Consider the following 16,510-nt stretch of genomic DNA (forward strand, 5'->3'; position numbering starts at 1 on the left):
ATCTGACACCTGGAGGGTAACAAGTCCCCTTCCTCCCTGGCCTGTGCAGCATCCACCGAAACCCAGTCTCCCTGCTGGGTGGCTCGGGAATCAAGGAGGTCATGAAGGTGACTGACATGCCCTCATGGAGTCCAGGGCCACAAGGAAGAGGAAAAGGAGGGGAGGAGGCACGCCCAGTTGACTGGATATTGTGGGACAAGTTCCAGGTGGCCCTGTTTGCCTTAGGTACCTCCTCCCTCATTGCGCTTCCTCCTGCCCATCCCCTGAAGAGGGCCCTGGTTCGGGGGCATACTGCTGGGATGGCCCTCTAGCTTTGGCACACAGCCCAAGCACACCAAAAGTTTTAAAAAGTCACTCTTCCTAGGCCCCCCTGGACTTACCAGAAAAGAATCGGATTGCAGTTTCATGGAACTGTCAAAGACAGCAACTGAGCAAACATCCTGACCGTGTCCCCACTAAACCCGGAAGGAGTGCAGTTTAGACTTATTCCAAAAGAGCCCAACTCCTGAAGGGCAGATGAGCAGAGGGAAATACACACCTGATCGCCCCACACGATCCCCGCCCCTATGTGGGCTCTGTGCCAGCCACCCTGGACAGCTCTGGGTCTGCAGGAGAAAGACAGATGAGGAGGCTGCCAGCGAGTAACAGCAAGAAGAATGCTGAAAGGGTCTTTCCAGGCATGGACACATGGTCCAGGCAGCCTCACAGATATGTCAAACACTTTATGGCAAAATTGGAAAACTGGGTCTCATTGCAAGAGCAAAGATGAATGAAAAACAAGGCACCCCCACCCCCCCCCCCAAAAAAAAAAAAAAAAAAAAAAAAGAACACACGAGTTTCATGCATTTTTCTTTTTTAAAAATCAAGAGATAGAATACGACTTCCTCTCCAGGGCAAGTACTCGCACCCCAAGCGAGAATCATAGCCCTAGACCAAGGAGCTGCTCTCCAGAGCAAGCACTCGCTAAGCTTTTAAAGGCTCTAGTCAATGTTAAAGACGAAAGGAAGTGATCACTATCACTTTTCCTGGGCTTCAGTACAACAAGGAATTTGAATTCTGCTCACAAGATGCCTCTACCCCAACCGCAGCAAACAGAACATCCCGTACTTGGGCTTAAGTGCAGCCCAAGACCAGGTGCCAGACAGGACATTTAGAGGCTAGGTTTTCAGGCGGAGAGTAAACCAGGCGGTGAATAAAGGAACAATGGGGGAAATCGGATATTCACCAACTCACAGCTTCACACAATTTAAGTTCGAGGACACGCAGGTAGCAGCTTCCAGGCAGTGAGCTCCGGGACCAGGAAAAGGCAGGCTTCGGAATTCCTCCTTCAGCAATTCCAACCTGGGTGGGGGAAGGGGCTTCCAGGATCCTGAGTTCCGATGCAAATCCGCAGACAGCACCTCCTCCGTAACCCGGCTCAGGGCGTGGGCCGCAGGGGGAGGCGGGCGGCCAACGCCGGGGAACTTTCCGCCGGCTTAAGCCCTTTATTATAAGCAGGAGGTCGCTGTCACTCGGGTTGGCCGGAGGCTCTCGGGCTCCGGGAACCAGCTGCTCAGCAGGCAAACAAGCCGAAGGCCCTGGGTGCTGGGTTCCGAGCTCACCCGAGGGCTTTTCGGCCGGCTCCTCCCCGGTACAACGCAGTGGCCGGGCCCGGGAGGAGGTGGACGCCGCCGGCACGCCCACGGCCCCATCGCGCCGCGGACAATGCCGGTCTCCTCCCGGAGGCTGCCTAGACCCCCGCTGTCACCGCGGCCCGGCGGGATGCGGAAGGGACCAGGCAGGACAGCTAAGCGAACCCCTGCCAGGGGCTTCAGCGAGTGGCCGCCCGCCCCGGACCGCGCCCTCTGCCTCCACTTCCCCGGAACAGCAGCGTCGCCGAGCACCAGACGCCGGGCATTGTCGCCCAGGGACACTCTCTAGGTCCCCCGCTTCCAAGACTTTCCTCCACGAAGCGAGCGTGAGGCCGCCCCCGCCCGCCCTCCGGATGAAGCCAACCGAAGACGCCGGCGCCCCGGCCAAGCCCGCAGCGCGCCGGCCCGAGCGCGGCCCCGGGCGGCAGGTGCGCGCGGCCGCCCGCAGGTGCGCGGGGAGGTCTGGCCGCCGCCGCCCGCGCGCGCTTCTCACCTGCCGGGAGGCCCGGGCCCCGCAGCCCGCCGGCCGGCGGGCGCTTCCTGCTCGCGACTTCCTGGAGCGGCGCGCCGAGGCCCCGCCGCCCTTTCGCTTTCCCCGGCCGCCGGGCGCCGGCCGGGGCTGCGGCGGGTTCGCGCGCTCCTCCCTCCCGCCCGCCGACCCCGGACCTGAGCGCAGGGTCCCGGACCGCGCTGGGGACGCCAGGCGGCGGCGCCCCCGCGCGGAGTGGCGCTGCCCGGCCGGCCGGCGGTCGCCCGGTCCGCACACCTGCCGCTGGCGCGTTCCGCGGCCCGCCGGGCGCTCGGGCACTTGCAGGATTGTTGCCCACCAGCCGACCCGGAGCTCCCAGCGCAGCTCTTACCCCTCAAGGCAACACAAGCGACAGGTTACTAGCTAGGACCCTTTCACGGTGCCTGGGCTCTACAGAGGGCTTTTCTGGCCTTCTGGCTTTTGTTCCTATTGTCTTATCACGACTCCATAAATCACATCCCGTCATGAAGACTGGCGTTCCACAGAGTAAGAGCGGGCACACGGAAATGGCTACCTTGAACCAACTTGTGTCACCTGTGAGTGACACCTGCAGCTAGCAGAGAAGCCCACATCCAGCGCAAAGTGTGGAGTGCTCTGCCAGAAGCTTCCATTTCATCCTGGGAACCATTGTGCTCCAAACCCCACTCACCTCTGGCCAGCCCGACTCTGGACAGCTGGGGAGGGAGGCTTGATGGTGTCCTGGGGGAACCCTGTACAGCACCCACAGTAGGCATGCTTGGCATCCAAGCCCACCCAGGTCCCCAGACTGCTCCTCCCAGAAGAGCACCCCCCTGGGAGAGCAAACTGAGGCGAAAGGGAGCTTTCCAGGAAGATGCCGGCCACTGGTTAGCACAGTGCTTAAGGCTGAGACCAATCCCAGGCTGTAAAACCAGAGCACCAGGCCCTGCGCCCAGCACCCTGAGGCAGTCTCTTCCGGCCTGTCCGGAGGAGGCTGCCCAATGTACCCTCAGGGCTTGCTCGTAGGAGGAATGCGGAGTTGCGCAGCCTCACACCCACCACATAGTTAGGCTTTTAAGAAGACTTCTGCACTCAGGAGTAAAATGTGCCCAGCTCATCGCTGCCATGGGTGAGCTGCAGGAGGCCTGTGGCTCACATTCCCACAGGGGAGGCAGCCCGGGCCTCTGGTTTCCTCTCCCTTTGGCTGGGTCTCTCTCTCTCTCCCAGTTGTACTTCCTTACTCCATTCCTGGTACGCACCAAGCCAGCCCAGCCTGGCTCTTAGATCTCTTTCCTATCTCCCCAGTCCTGGCAATGTCGCCGGCTCTTCTCAGGGCTTCTGTCACTGAGTGTGTACAAAAACTGCTTCCCTTGCAAGCTCGTGCAAGCCATGAGGGTGGCCACAAGGGCTGGGAGGCCTCAAAAGGCAAGGCCCCTCAGAAAGCAAGATGTGGTGTCAACCTAACTCACTACCTTCAAGCATCCCACGTCCTGCAGGAATGAAACCCAACTCCTGTGGCCCTAGGGACGGCCTGGACCCACTTCTGCAGCTGAGCTCTTCTTGCTCAAAGCTTTAGGACAGCTCATCCCATCCCAGGAATGTGGGCTTTTTACTTCCCGTTTCCGCCCTGGTGCTCCGGATGCCGCTTGTCCTAGTGAGCTCAGCCATTTGCGACCCAGCCGAAACACTGTCTCTCAGGTACTCTTTGCTGCGTATCTGGAGTACCTGCTGAACAAACCTCGATGAATTGGTATTAGTTACTTAGAAATCTATCTCCTGCTCCTAGAAGGGAGCTGGGGAGATTCCTGGTGTCCCCTCTTGGGTCAGAGGTGCTCATGCATGTTTGCTAGCCACATGAATGCAATGTGACACAGGACAGGGACTGAGGTTTTCACGTCTTCCCTCAGAAAAAAATGACCCTATTTGCATGGCACGCTGGAACCAGAGGAGAGCTGTGGGCCCATACAGAATGTTGGCTGAAAATATTAACCTTTAATCTGATAAATATTAATAAACATCAATATTTTATATTAATCTTTTATATGATTGTAAGCAACACATAAAATGTACTGAAGGAGAGGGCATGTGTAAAACGTCCAAATAAAACATTTTATTTATGCTTTGTAATGAAAACATGTGAGTGCTCCAGCCTGCTGGGATATCCTCATCATTGAGATAGCTTTTGCTTTTTAAAAGTTTTTCTGAAGTAAAACTAACAAATAAAAATTGTACACATTTATGGTGTACATGACGTTGTCATTATGTGTACCCTGAGCAATGCTCACCACGAACAGCTAATGCAATAGATCCATGGCTTCACAGTTCCTTCCTTCTTTATTTTATTTTTTTCTTGTGGTGAGAACGCTGGTGGTCTCACTCAAGTGTACAGTAGAGTCCCACCCAGTCACTGGGCTGTTTGTCAGACCACTGAACTTAACCCATGCTGCTGGACGGCCTCTCTCCGTTGCCCCCATGCCCTGGCCTTGGTGTCTCTGCTCTCTGCTTCTGTTTGATGTTTTTAGATTCCTCATAGAAATGAGATTATTTATATTTTTTTCTGTGCCTGATTTATTTTATTTAACATAATGTCCTTCAGATTCATCTACATTATCAAAAATGACAAGATTTCCTTGTTCCTCCCATAAGGCTGAATAGCAATCCATCCAGATTTCCTTTATAAATTTTCCTTTGAGGACTGTTTTTGCTGTATCCCATAAGTTGTGGTATGCTATTTCATATTCTTTTGTTTGTTTTTGTTTTTTTAATTTCCCTTTTGAGTTCTTCTTTGACCCATGGGTTGATGGAGAGTGTATTATATAATTTCCATTTTTTTCTCCTGCCATTGATTTCTAGTTTCATACTATTGTGGTTGGAAAAGATAAGTTGATAAGATTTCCATCTTAAACTTGCTAAGACTTGTTTTGAAACCTAACATGATCTATCCTAGAAAATGTTCTCTGTATACTTGAAAAGAATATATATTCTGCTGCTGTTGGATGGAATGTTCTGCATATGTCTGTTAGGTTCCTTTGGCCCAGTGTTGTTCAAGCCCACTGGGTCCTTAGTTTCTGTCTGGATGCTGTATCCATCGTTGAAATTCTCGTGCCATTATCTGATTGCCATTTATCTCTCTCCTGAGTTCTGTTAATATCTGCTTTATAACTTAGGTGCTTTGATGTTGGGTACATAGGTATTTACAATTATCTCCTCTTGATGCAATGATCCCTTTATTATTTTATAATGACCTTCTTTGTCTCTTGTGACAGTTTTAAAAAAATAATTTAACCTTTTCATGCATTTGTTTGTGGTGGTGCTGAGGATCAAACACAGGGCCTCTCCTATGCTAGGCAAGTGCTTTACCACTGAGCTACAGCCCCAGCCCTGACAGGTGTTTTTTTTTTTTTCCACATTAAATGTTTTATGTTCAACAACAAAAGTAAAGAGGTAAAATATAGGTCCAGTGGTGATGAACTCCCTCTGCTTTTGTCTGGGGAAATCTTCATTTCTCTAGGACATTCTTACTGAGAATACTAGTCTTGACCAGCAGGATTTTTCTCTTTCAGCATTTTGAATACATATCATCCTACCCCTTCTTAACCTGTAAGGTTTCTTCTAAGAAATATGTTGGTAATCTTATGAGGGTCTTTTGTATATAACAAATGGCTTTTCTTTTGCTGCATTCAAAAATTTCTCTGCTCCTGACTTAAGAATTTGATTATGCGCCCTGGTGGAGATTTCTTTATGTTTTGTCTATTTGGGGTTCTATAGCACTTTTGCATCTGAGTGTACATTTCCAACTCTAGATTTTTTTAGTTTTCTGTCATTATTTTCTTAAATAAGCACTCTACCCCTCACAGATCCCTGCTTTTCCTGGGGATCCCGTGACACCTATCTTGGTTTGCTTAATAACATCCTTGGTACCACAGGCTTTCTTCAGTTTTTTAACCCAAAAGCATGGTGAGCATGCACTAAGGTGAGAAGAACACTCCTTGGAAGGGCAAGGGCAGGGCCAATGGCAAGTCCTGCCGGACAGGGACTGGCAGCCTCCCTGCAGGGAGCCCGAGAGCACTGGGCTTCAGGACTTGAGTAAATGCCTCATGCTTAGAGAGCATCCAAGCATTAAAGGTCATCAGGGAGAGAAGGGATGGAAAACCAGAACCTGCTTACTTAATGTGCAGAAGAGGAACCCGTCTGATATCCCCAGATCAAAAAGCGAGCATTCTAGCAGTGTGGTGCACTAACTGGTGAACAAAGATGGCACATATTCAGTCACTGACAGTATCCCTAAGGAATAGAATGAAGGGCCTTCCACTATTACGCGTGTGCTATATTGCAGGCCTCACAGGGCTCCTGAATGTGCCGAGGAGCTACATTCCAATCCAGCAGACACGGCTGGGTCTGGAGAAGCAGGCCTGCCCCGTCCCGAAGAGCAAGAGGGGAAGCTAGCCTCATGCCACAGCACCCGTGGAAGTACTCTGCGAGGACGCCCCTGTTGAGTCCCAGGGGAAAGCTCTATTTCCCTGCAAAGAATTCTCCTCTTTGATCAGAAGGACGCAGGTGATGGCCATGAACAACAGTCCCAGAGCTATCCCAAGTGGGATGGATCTACTGCGTCCACTGGGTCGGGGAAAGCGGCAGGGAAGTAAGAGAGCCAGCTCTCACCTCGAAAGCAAGATGCGCACGGACGACGTCTCCACTCACACATGAAGCTGCAGCATGCCCGCACAGCTTAAACACATGGGGAAGAGATGGAAAGGCGGAAGGGGAGAGCGGGCGAGGGACGAGGTGGAGGAGTGGAAAGGATGACGTCGAGTATTTGTCGTTACAAGAAACATTTTGATTTTAGAACTACGTGTATTTTTAAAATAAATGAAAAGAAACACTAAGTAAAACAAGAAGCGGTGCTGAACCTAGCTGGTGGCTTTTAGACAGAGAACTTTAGACGCTGTAATGCCTGAGTTAGGGATATTTTAGAGACAGAAGCTTTGCAAGTGTCCTAAAATAATGAGTCAATCACATTACAACAGTGGCTTTCTTAAGTTACCCGTATAAAATAGGTAGACCAAATTTTCTTGTTTCTAAGACCCTTTGGCAATGTTTTCTAGAAGACTATCTGGTGTTTCCTCTGTATGTGTGGTAAGGGAAGTAGTTACTGAGCACTTGAGTGTTTCCGGAAGTAACCAGCTCTCACATGAAGTACGGTATGTACAAAGTCTTGAATCACATTTAGGGGCTCATGCTTCTTTTGGTGAAGAATCCCTCTGAACTCAAACTCCATGCTAGGACTAATTGTTGCCTGAACCCATCTGCTCTAATGCTCTTCGTTTTTGGCCTATAGGTAATTTGAAATTAGGGACATGGAAATAGAAAATGACCTGTCAATTAAGAAGTCATTCTTGCAGCTGAGCTGGTGCACATGAATGTGACAAGAAAGTTAACTACCGAGCCACATCTCCAGTCCTTTATATCTTGTATTTTGAGTCACTAAGTTGCTTAGAGCTTCACTAAGTTGCTGAGGCTGGCTTTGAACTTGTGATCCTCTTGCCTCAGCCTCTTGAGTCGCTGGGATTACAAGCATGTGCCAGGACACCCAGCCAAGCTGAACGGTTTTTATGAGGTTTTTGAAAAGGGCCCATATTCTTCAGTTCAAATGTGGGCCTATTTGATAATTTATGGAGAAGGTGCTTCTGTTTTACACATTCTGCACACAGTCTGGTGGGAGAACGCAATCACTCATGACCTTTACCCACCTTAGTGCCTACCAGGGTTGCTCATCTTCTCCAGGTCAACTTAGAGTCTGAGAAATGATGAGTTTGATGGTAAAGTGAGACTCTGAACTTAGTCAGTTGAACCTCCCCTACTCACTAGTGTGACGGCTGGTGAAGCTAGTCCCCTAGCAGCCTACACTGATGACCTTGGCACTCACTGAGGCTGTGGGAAGTTTGGGGCCACTTACTACATTTAACTCCTATGATTGTAACCATTAGTTTTCAATCCTTACAAATGAAATCCTTTGTAAAAATAGACTTGTGTAATTCAATAATAAATGAACTTATTGACTAGGATATATATTTTTTAATGTCACTTAAGAGCATCTTTTTGAGCCTAGCATGCATGAAGCATTAGGTTTGATCCTCAGCAACACACACACACACACACACACACACAGAAGAAAAAGAAAAAAAAGAGTGTCTTTTTGAACATGACTTCAGTGTAAGCAGCATAGGATTTGGAATCTAAAGCTGCAGGTGCAAATTTTGACTTCGAGCTTACTCTTCTGGGGCCCCGGGAAAGTCACCTTACCCTCCTGAGCACCAGTGTTCCTGCTGTGACGTGCCGGGCTCACCGGGAGGAGGAGTGCAGCAGAGTGGTTTTACCCATTTTATCCTTCGGTGAATCTGGAGTCTGCCCAACTCACCAGAGACCCTCCATAAGTGTTTGTTATTGAACAAACAGTCACGGGGCACTAAGGGAACTGTGAATCAGGTGGAAATGCTTGTGACGCTCTAGTAACTGTGAGGCACAGCACATTGATAGGAACATGTGGTCTAATATTTGGAGCTGGGGGAAGGAGGAAGCTACTGTCCCTTTTACCAGCTTCTCTTGTTGACCTGCCATTTCCCTCTGAACGTGAAGTTAGCACCTCCCCACCACAGTCTGTAGTGTTCATCCTGTTCAGGCTTGGTCAGCTGGCGTAAAGTTAATGCAGGTTTTAAGATCAAGTATGCCTGCCACGTTCCCATGATTCCTTCACAACTATCCTGATGGCCAGGGAAGGAACAGTCACAAGAACACACCGCAACGCCACTGTAGATTGAGCAGGACCGACCCTGAACAGGCCTGGGATGCCAGCATCCACCTTCACCCATCACGCCCAGGACAGAGGTCCCCTTCTGCTAGCAGCCAGGGCGGCACCAGCACGGGCACTGCTTAAGTACCATGCTGGGAACATTCTTTAACCTCCATGACCCAGCAGCTTCTCTAATGCAGGGTCGCTCAGCGCTTCATCTGTAAGATCCTGTTCCTGTCACAAAGATAAATATGACTGGTTCTGTTCTCCAGGGACTCATAATCTAGTTGATACAAATCTACAGTGGGCCCCAAATCACATAATGTAAAGATTCCCCCCAAATTTTTAACACATTACAAATTTTTAAGTTTTAAATAAAACAAACAAAATTATAAGCATGCATTTTCGAGCTGTTATTTTCAGGAATCCATATTCTGCACGTTAAGGGAACTAATGGAAGGAATACACTAGAGAGTCACATTCTAGGTGAGATGATCTTACCTTGTTTAACAAAGGCATATTTTTACACTTCAGTTTGTGTTTGACGGGGAAACTACTGTGTTCTCTGAACTGAAGGTTTGTCCTTAGTGTCATAAATAGCGCTAAGTTATTGCTGTATTACCCGGATGTGGTTGCCAGGGGCTCAGCCTGGTTCTCTTTTTAGCACAGCAGCTCAGAGCTCAGATGGTGTGAAGCCAGTCACAGGAAACCTGAAACTACCAGCCCGGGTTCAGACCATCCTGGCTCTTTGTGCAGGGAGAGGGAAATGACTAGTTTAGCACTCCTGACAACTGTTTGGACTACAACTGCTTGGAGGCTTGTGCGAGCAACTAGGCCACTGAGAAAGAAACCTGTTCTCTTTCTTCTGGAGAAAGGAAGATGATTCAAAAAGCAGGTTTGCTGGAGCCACAGGAAAAGGAGGGCAAGAGCACACAACTGCCGAAGTACTTGGGTTGTCGCCTGAGACATGAATGAATGCAATAAAAAGAAGAGGCTTGAGACAATGTTTTCTTAACAATGATATGGCATATAATTTCATTAAATAACACTCTTCAAATTTGTATTAAACATTTTCATTCATTCTTATGTGCAACGCTGAGTCAAAATAATTTTGGTCTATCCTTAAAGTGAAACACTAGTCTTTTAAGAACTGGTGAGTTTTGACATGTTCTCTGTCAAGGCATGTGATGACGGTGGGTGACGGGTGGGCGGGCCCACTTTTCTAAGTGAGTACAGCAATGTTGGATGATGAGTATCTGCTATGGGCCAGCTTTCGGCTGACTGTGGAGTGCAGCCCTTAAGCCTGGAGTTTAAGGAGACTGACCCGGAAACAGACCATGGCAACTTAGGGCAGAGCTCAACCAGAAGCAGGGCCAGCGGAGCTGGACACGGCCAGGACAGGCATCCACTGGAAGCTTACAGATGGCCAGGTATTAAAGGCGAGGAACGCTTACCAGGCAGAGAAACATGGGAACTGCATTTCAGAAAGAGGGAGAAATACATGATGTGAGCTGTAGAAAGTGACATGAATAATTAGCAGCAGTCAACCTCGGAGGAGGAATAAGCATTTGTTCTCGAAATGATAAAGGAAGACAAACTAAGTCGCTATGAGATGCTGCTTCACCCGTCCAATTTTCAAAGAAGAAAACTAACTTGCAGCAGGCCTAGGGTCAGGGAGTTGAGCCCTCCGTGCTGGGGCGCCATGGTCCTGGGAGGCAAGGCGGCCATCTGCACTGGGAGTCCTCCTCCCCACCTGCCCAGGCATTCTCAGTGCCGGAGAGCTGAATTCTTCACGGGCGCATTTGGGGTGTGGATGGAGATGCATGTACGTGGGTGCTGGCCGTGATTCCGTTCATTCATTCATCTGCGCATCTGGGCAGTGGGTTTCCAGGCGTTCACTGCATGCGTTGCCATGTCACCAGCATGTGTGAGTGGGTCTCCTTTTGGATGCATCAAGTATGACAGCTTGAAACCTGCATTAATGTACACATTGCCTTTCTACAGAAGCACACTAAGCTTCTGGAGGTACTTGCAGACCACTGTTATCCTTGTGGTCTTCTTTGATGCTCATGTTCTTCCTCTAAGGTGGGTGGCTGGTGTTATTCTGGGAGATCAGTGTACACGTTGCTCAGTGTGAGCCTCCTCCCCTGCCCTTACTCAGAGAACCCGACTCCTCCTTCAGCCCTGGAAGCACCTGGCGGGGTTGTCTGTACAGTGTCAAAGAGAGAACAACTTCAAATCTCTCTCAGTAGGGAAGAGCAATGCCATTTTATTAATGTGTTTTGTGGTTCTGGGGATCAAACCAGGACCCTGGACACTAGGCAAGCCCTCTGCCACTGAGCCACACCTCAGCCCTGCGGTCCACTTTAAAATGAAGGTCTGACACAGCCCCACGCCATCACAGTCTTGGTCATTGTTTTTGAACACTGGGGATTAATGTGGAATTTGCCACAAATGGCTTTGTAGTTTCTTTTTGATTTCCTGATAGCCCCTTGGTATGTGACCTAGCAGATATTCAGATTCTTCAATTAGTTCAATAATTGATATCCTAAAAGAGTGCCTGGAAAATAAAGTATGATTTAAGAATAATAATAATAAACAAGATCATAAACCAGAAGGAAAAAAGAATAAAAGATTTACAAACTTCCTTCACCTTTCCAAGTGCTGCATAAAGCACAGCTGTGTCACAAAATAATATCTAACGCTCATTCTGGCCGAGGTGTTGGCCGAGCTCTTACCTGTGCCAGGCGCTGAGCCATGGGCTTGTGCGAGAGTCGTTGCCCGTGTGTCCTGGAAGGGTGCCAGTTTTCTGACGTCTCCCGTCTCCACCCTGGCTGACTCCCACTGACCCGTTGCCCCCCGTCTGTGGCCTTACTGAATCATCCCACTTAATGCGTGCAGATGACTTCTATCTCTCTCGACATGTGCTTCAGTGTCCTCCCCCAGGGCTAAGGGAGCAGCTCAGCAGGGAGCACTTGCCTGCTCTGCAAGAAGCCCTGGGTTCATCCCAGCACTGGGAAAAAGTAAAACAGAACACAAAACCCTACCATTAAACTGCGTACCTCAGGGAGGGGTGGCGTGCGTGTCTGTGTGTGTGTGTGTGTGTGTGTGTGTGTGTGCGCACACCTGGTCATTTCTTCCTGGTTGATTGCCAATTTTACTGGAGATATGATCCCCAAACAACTAACATACCGACTTGCATCTAAGAATCCACATGTCCATATGTTTCTAGAGACTTCAGTGTCTGCTCACCCTTAAGCACATTAGTGCTAGTGGATATTAGCATAAAAATTAACATAGCTGGGTACAGTGGCACACACCTGTAATTCTAGCAACTTGGGAGGCTGAGACAGGAGGATGGCTAGTTCCAGGCCAACCTCAGCAGCTTAGTGAAGTCCTAAGCAACTTAGTGAGACCCTGTCTCAAAAAAAAAAAAAAAAAAAAAAAAAAAAGAAAAGAAAAGAAAAAGAGCTGGAAATGTAGCTCAGTTGGTAAGCAACCCTGGGTTTAATCCCCAGTACCAAAAAAAAGTAATGCGTCTACCACATATCAACTTCTGATTGTCACAGTTACCTGGAAGTTGGGTGTGGTGGCGCATGCCTGCAATCCCAGTGGCTCTGGAGCCTGAGGCAGGAGGATTGCAAGTTCAAAGCCAGCCTCGGCAATGGCGAGGCACTAAGCAACTCAGGGAGACCCTGTCTCTAAATAAAATACAAAATAGGGCTGGGGATGCGGCTCAGTGGTCAAGCGCCCCTGAGTTCAACCCCTGCAACCCCCCGAAAAAACCAAAACCAAAACCAAAACCAAAACCAGTTGCATGGCAGGCGAGCCGCTCCATAACCTAAGTCCAAGTGAGAACGGTGAAGGCAAAGGAGCGGAAACTTCCCAGACATCAGGGGATGGACCCGAGAGTCTGAGCTCTCTGAAAGTGACCGCAGCCCGACAGTGATGATGGTCAGTGTGGACGAGGGCTCTGCTCCTCATGGAGGCCCCTGGCAGCCCCAGAGAGCGGGTCACCATCATGCACCTTACAGATGAAGGAGCTGACTCGGCAGGAAGGGGAGCGGGGCTGCGACCCTGGTGACTTGCCTACAGAGGGCCACCGTGTGATACGTAAAGAGGACGTTTTAAACCGTTCTCAGTATTTTCTACACATATGTATGTACATACTTAAAGCTATATGTTATGCTTACAGTTACATAAATTCTTAAATTTACAAGATCACGATGATCTTAATAAGCAAGCTCATACTTCCAAAGTAAGATAGATCTCAATTCATTTTGTGGAAAGTTCCTGCTCTTTATCTGAGCAGTTGCTACGAACTTTAAAAACCCTTTGTTCTTTTGTTTCTTTCTTTTTCTTTTCCTTTTTGGTGCCAGGAATTGAAACCAGAAGGGCTTAACCACTGAGCCGAATCCCCAGCCCTTTCCTTTATTTTGAGACAGGGTCTTGCTAAGTTGCTGAGGCTGGCCTTGAACTCACAATCCTCCTGCCTCAGCCTCCTGAGTTGCTGGGCTTACAGGTGTAGCAACTTCTCCATTCTTGACGCCTTTTCTCCAGCTGTCCCTGAGAGCCCAAAAGGGTACACTGGGGGGAAATGGTCCTTCACCATGGCAACTACCAGGTGGCCCGGGCCTCCTGCTGGGTCGTGGGCCTGAAAGGCTGCTGGAGACACATAGGAGTCCCTGATGGCTTCACAGAACCTCCTGCCCCTGGGAGCCCACCAGGAGGCACAAGGCAGCCCTTCAGCTCCTGCACAGACCAGGCTGCTGGGCCTTCCCTCCTCCATTTGGGCGGCTCCCCTTCAGGGAGGCAGGTAGGGAGAAAGACAGAAAGAAAGATAATCTCTCCCTGGGAAAGCAGCGGAGGAACCCTGAGGACCGTCCCTCTCCACTCACGCTCTCCTCAGAGGACTCTCCCTGGAGGTCTGCGCCTGCGAGGACCCCTGCGGGGGCCCGGGCCGGATGGGGCCCCGGGTGACAGCAAGGGCCCTGGGGATGGCGGAAGCCCCTTTTGGTGCCCAGTGGGAGCTCCTCCGTGCGAGGCTCCTTAGAGGTTGAAGAGGAATCCCTCCCTTTTTCCAGTGAAGAAAATCCTCCTGACAAGCCGTGGCCTTCCTGCCTTTCGTTCCCCTGAATAAAAGAGAGGGGCCCGAACGGCAGGCCACCAGCGGCTGGGTGATGGCCCCCGGTGCCGGTCCTGCAGAGGGTGTGCTCGGCTGGATGCAGGCTCCCTGGGGCTCTGAGGTGTGCAGAGGGCAGCTCTTCCGACCGCCCTGCTCTTCACCTGGCGGGGACGCAGGCCCTTTCATGAAGACGGAGTTTGCGGTGCAGACCCGGGGCTGACCCGGGGCAGGAAGTGCCTACCGCCTCGCCCTGCATCTCAGTTATTTGGATGGTGGCCAAACCTGAAGTGTGGTAAAATCGTGAGCTGGGAGGCGTTGGGGGAACCCTGACTAATCTCTACAGGCCTAAATCAGATAGTAGCCCTTAGGACGTGATAGCTGTGGCTGGGTGCCAGAGGCTCGTAATAGGATCCAGAACAGGGTTGGCTTAAGTCACTTTCTGGAGTTTTCAGTGACTTATGGAGCAAGTGGTTCTCTGCTTGGTCGGTGGTTTAAGGTCAGTCCTAGAAAGCCACAGTTACCCCTTTAAATGAAGCTCTGAAATAGCAGCAGCAGCGCTTGTCAGCTTGGTTTGGATCCAGGCAGCGGTGGGACTGGGTCCATGACCTCACCTCCCTGTGACTCCCTTGCCTCAACTGTGCAATGGGGAAATGGATTAAGAGGGATTTAATACGATAATGGGTATGAAGGACTCAAGACAGTGCCATCATGGCATGAGAACTGAGCAAACACTAGCTTTTGTCATTGTTAGAGCTGATTCAAAATTGAATTTCTGACATTTACTTCTTTATGCCCAAAGGTTAAAATTTATCTGCATATACTTGAATATATCACCATCCAGATTTATAACATTTAAGATATTAAATATTATGAAAGTATGTAAAGGTAAAAATTTAAAATGCTTTTGAGAGTTTATCATAAAAATAGCTATGCTCAATTGGAGTAAATAGGGAAAATGGCCAATATGTATAGAGAATAAAATAATGATCATCTGTCATCTCCAATTCCCCACACGGAAGATTGTTGAATGCTGGTGTTTCTAATCCTTTTTTGCTTGCAACTAAAAAGCAATATAATTTTAGGGTCTTGTGTGTTAATTTTCTTGTAACTTGTTTATTCCGTAAGTGATGTCTCTGGGCCTGAGGATTCGGTGAAGATGGTAATCTTCTATATGGTATCGTTTCTGAGGGAAAGGTCTTCAGGGAGTGTGTGCTCTGAAGGTCTGTGGGTTGCTGTGCACGTGGACTTAACGTCTGCGAGGCTGCCAGCAAGGCGGAAGCCTGTGTTCACTCCACTACAGCTCTCCAGCCCCACAGCCAGACACACACCCCAGGGTGGTGTGAGAAGTTCCTGTGGCTCACATGTGATTTCATCACGACCGACTCATTGTGCGCATCACATAGTTACTGTAATAGGAATGCAGTACTAAACTGTCTTTGATTCCCACAGCGGCCCTTTGAGATTTTAAGAGCGTGTTCTCTCTACTTATGGAATAAAAATCTGAAGCCAGGGGGCGGCGAGCTGTTTGAAGTCACCAAAACTACAAGCAGGGGTTGCCCAGAACTAGAACTTGGCATTCTGGCGTTTCATGATGTTTTCGCCAAACAATGGTCACTCTAAGATCGACTTTAGATCTGACATTTAGATCGAACTTTTTGGAATGTTTAAATTAATAGCAGAAAATTTTTGGATTATCATTATTTAAAGTATTACATTTCAAAAGCAACAAAGAGTGCCATACAGTATTTATATTTAAGACGAAGCATAGTTATTTGTATAATTTGCAAAAACATGAGAGGCTGAATATACCAACAGGCAGTGGCCAGGCCACATATCAAAACAGAACTCTGATTGATAACCTGCAACAGCCCATCCAGGAGAGAACCTATGTGCACAGTGTTGAGCCTGGGAAGCCAGCCTGCTGTCTACAAGTCAGACTCGTAGGAAGCCAGACCATTATCTCGAAAAAATCCAGGAAGCTGCATAATAACCTTTGTAACTACCAAAATGACCAGGACTTGATTGATACCTGGCAACTTTCCTAATTTTTGTCCTCATTTCCAGTTTTCCAGCAATCAGAGCCAAATATGTCTCCCTAATTAATTACGTAAGTTTCCCTGTTTCTAGTTAGCCTCCAAAGCACCCCCAGACCAGCAGCTCCAGACCAGGACACCTGAAGCCTCTCCCCATTTTCCTCTACCAATCTTTCCCACTCCTCTGTGTCTTTGTCTCTCCCCTAAAATGAAAGTGATGGTTTCAGTTTCCCTTACAATAGCAAGCTCTGAACAAAGGCCTTTGCCTGCTCTCATCTGGGTGGTCTTCATTCCCATATGTAGAAATAGATTCTTGGCCTGGCACTGTGGCTTGCACCTGTAATCTCAGTGACTTGGAGCTTGAGGCAGGAGGGCTGCAAATTCAAGGCCAGCCTGGGCAACTTGGTGAGACCCTATCTCGAAACAAAATTACAAAGGACTGGG

Source organism: Sciurus vulgaris (assembly GCF_902686455.1).
Source record: "Sciurus vulgaris genome assembly, chromosome: 10".
In the NCBI taxonomy this organism is placed as follows: domain Eukaryota; kingdom Metazoa; phylum Chordata; class Mammalia; order Rodentia; family Sciuridae; genus Sciurus; species Sciurus vulgaris.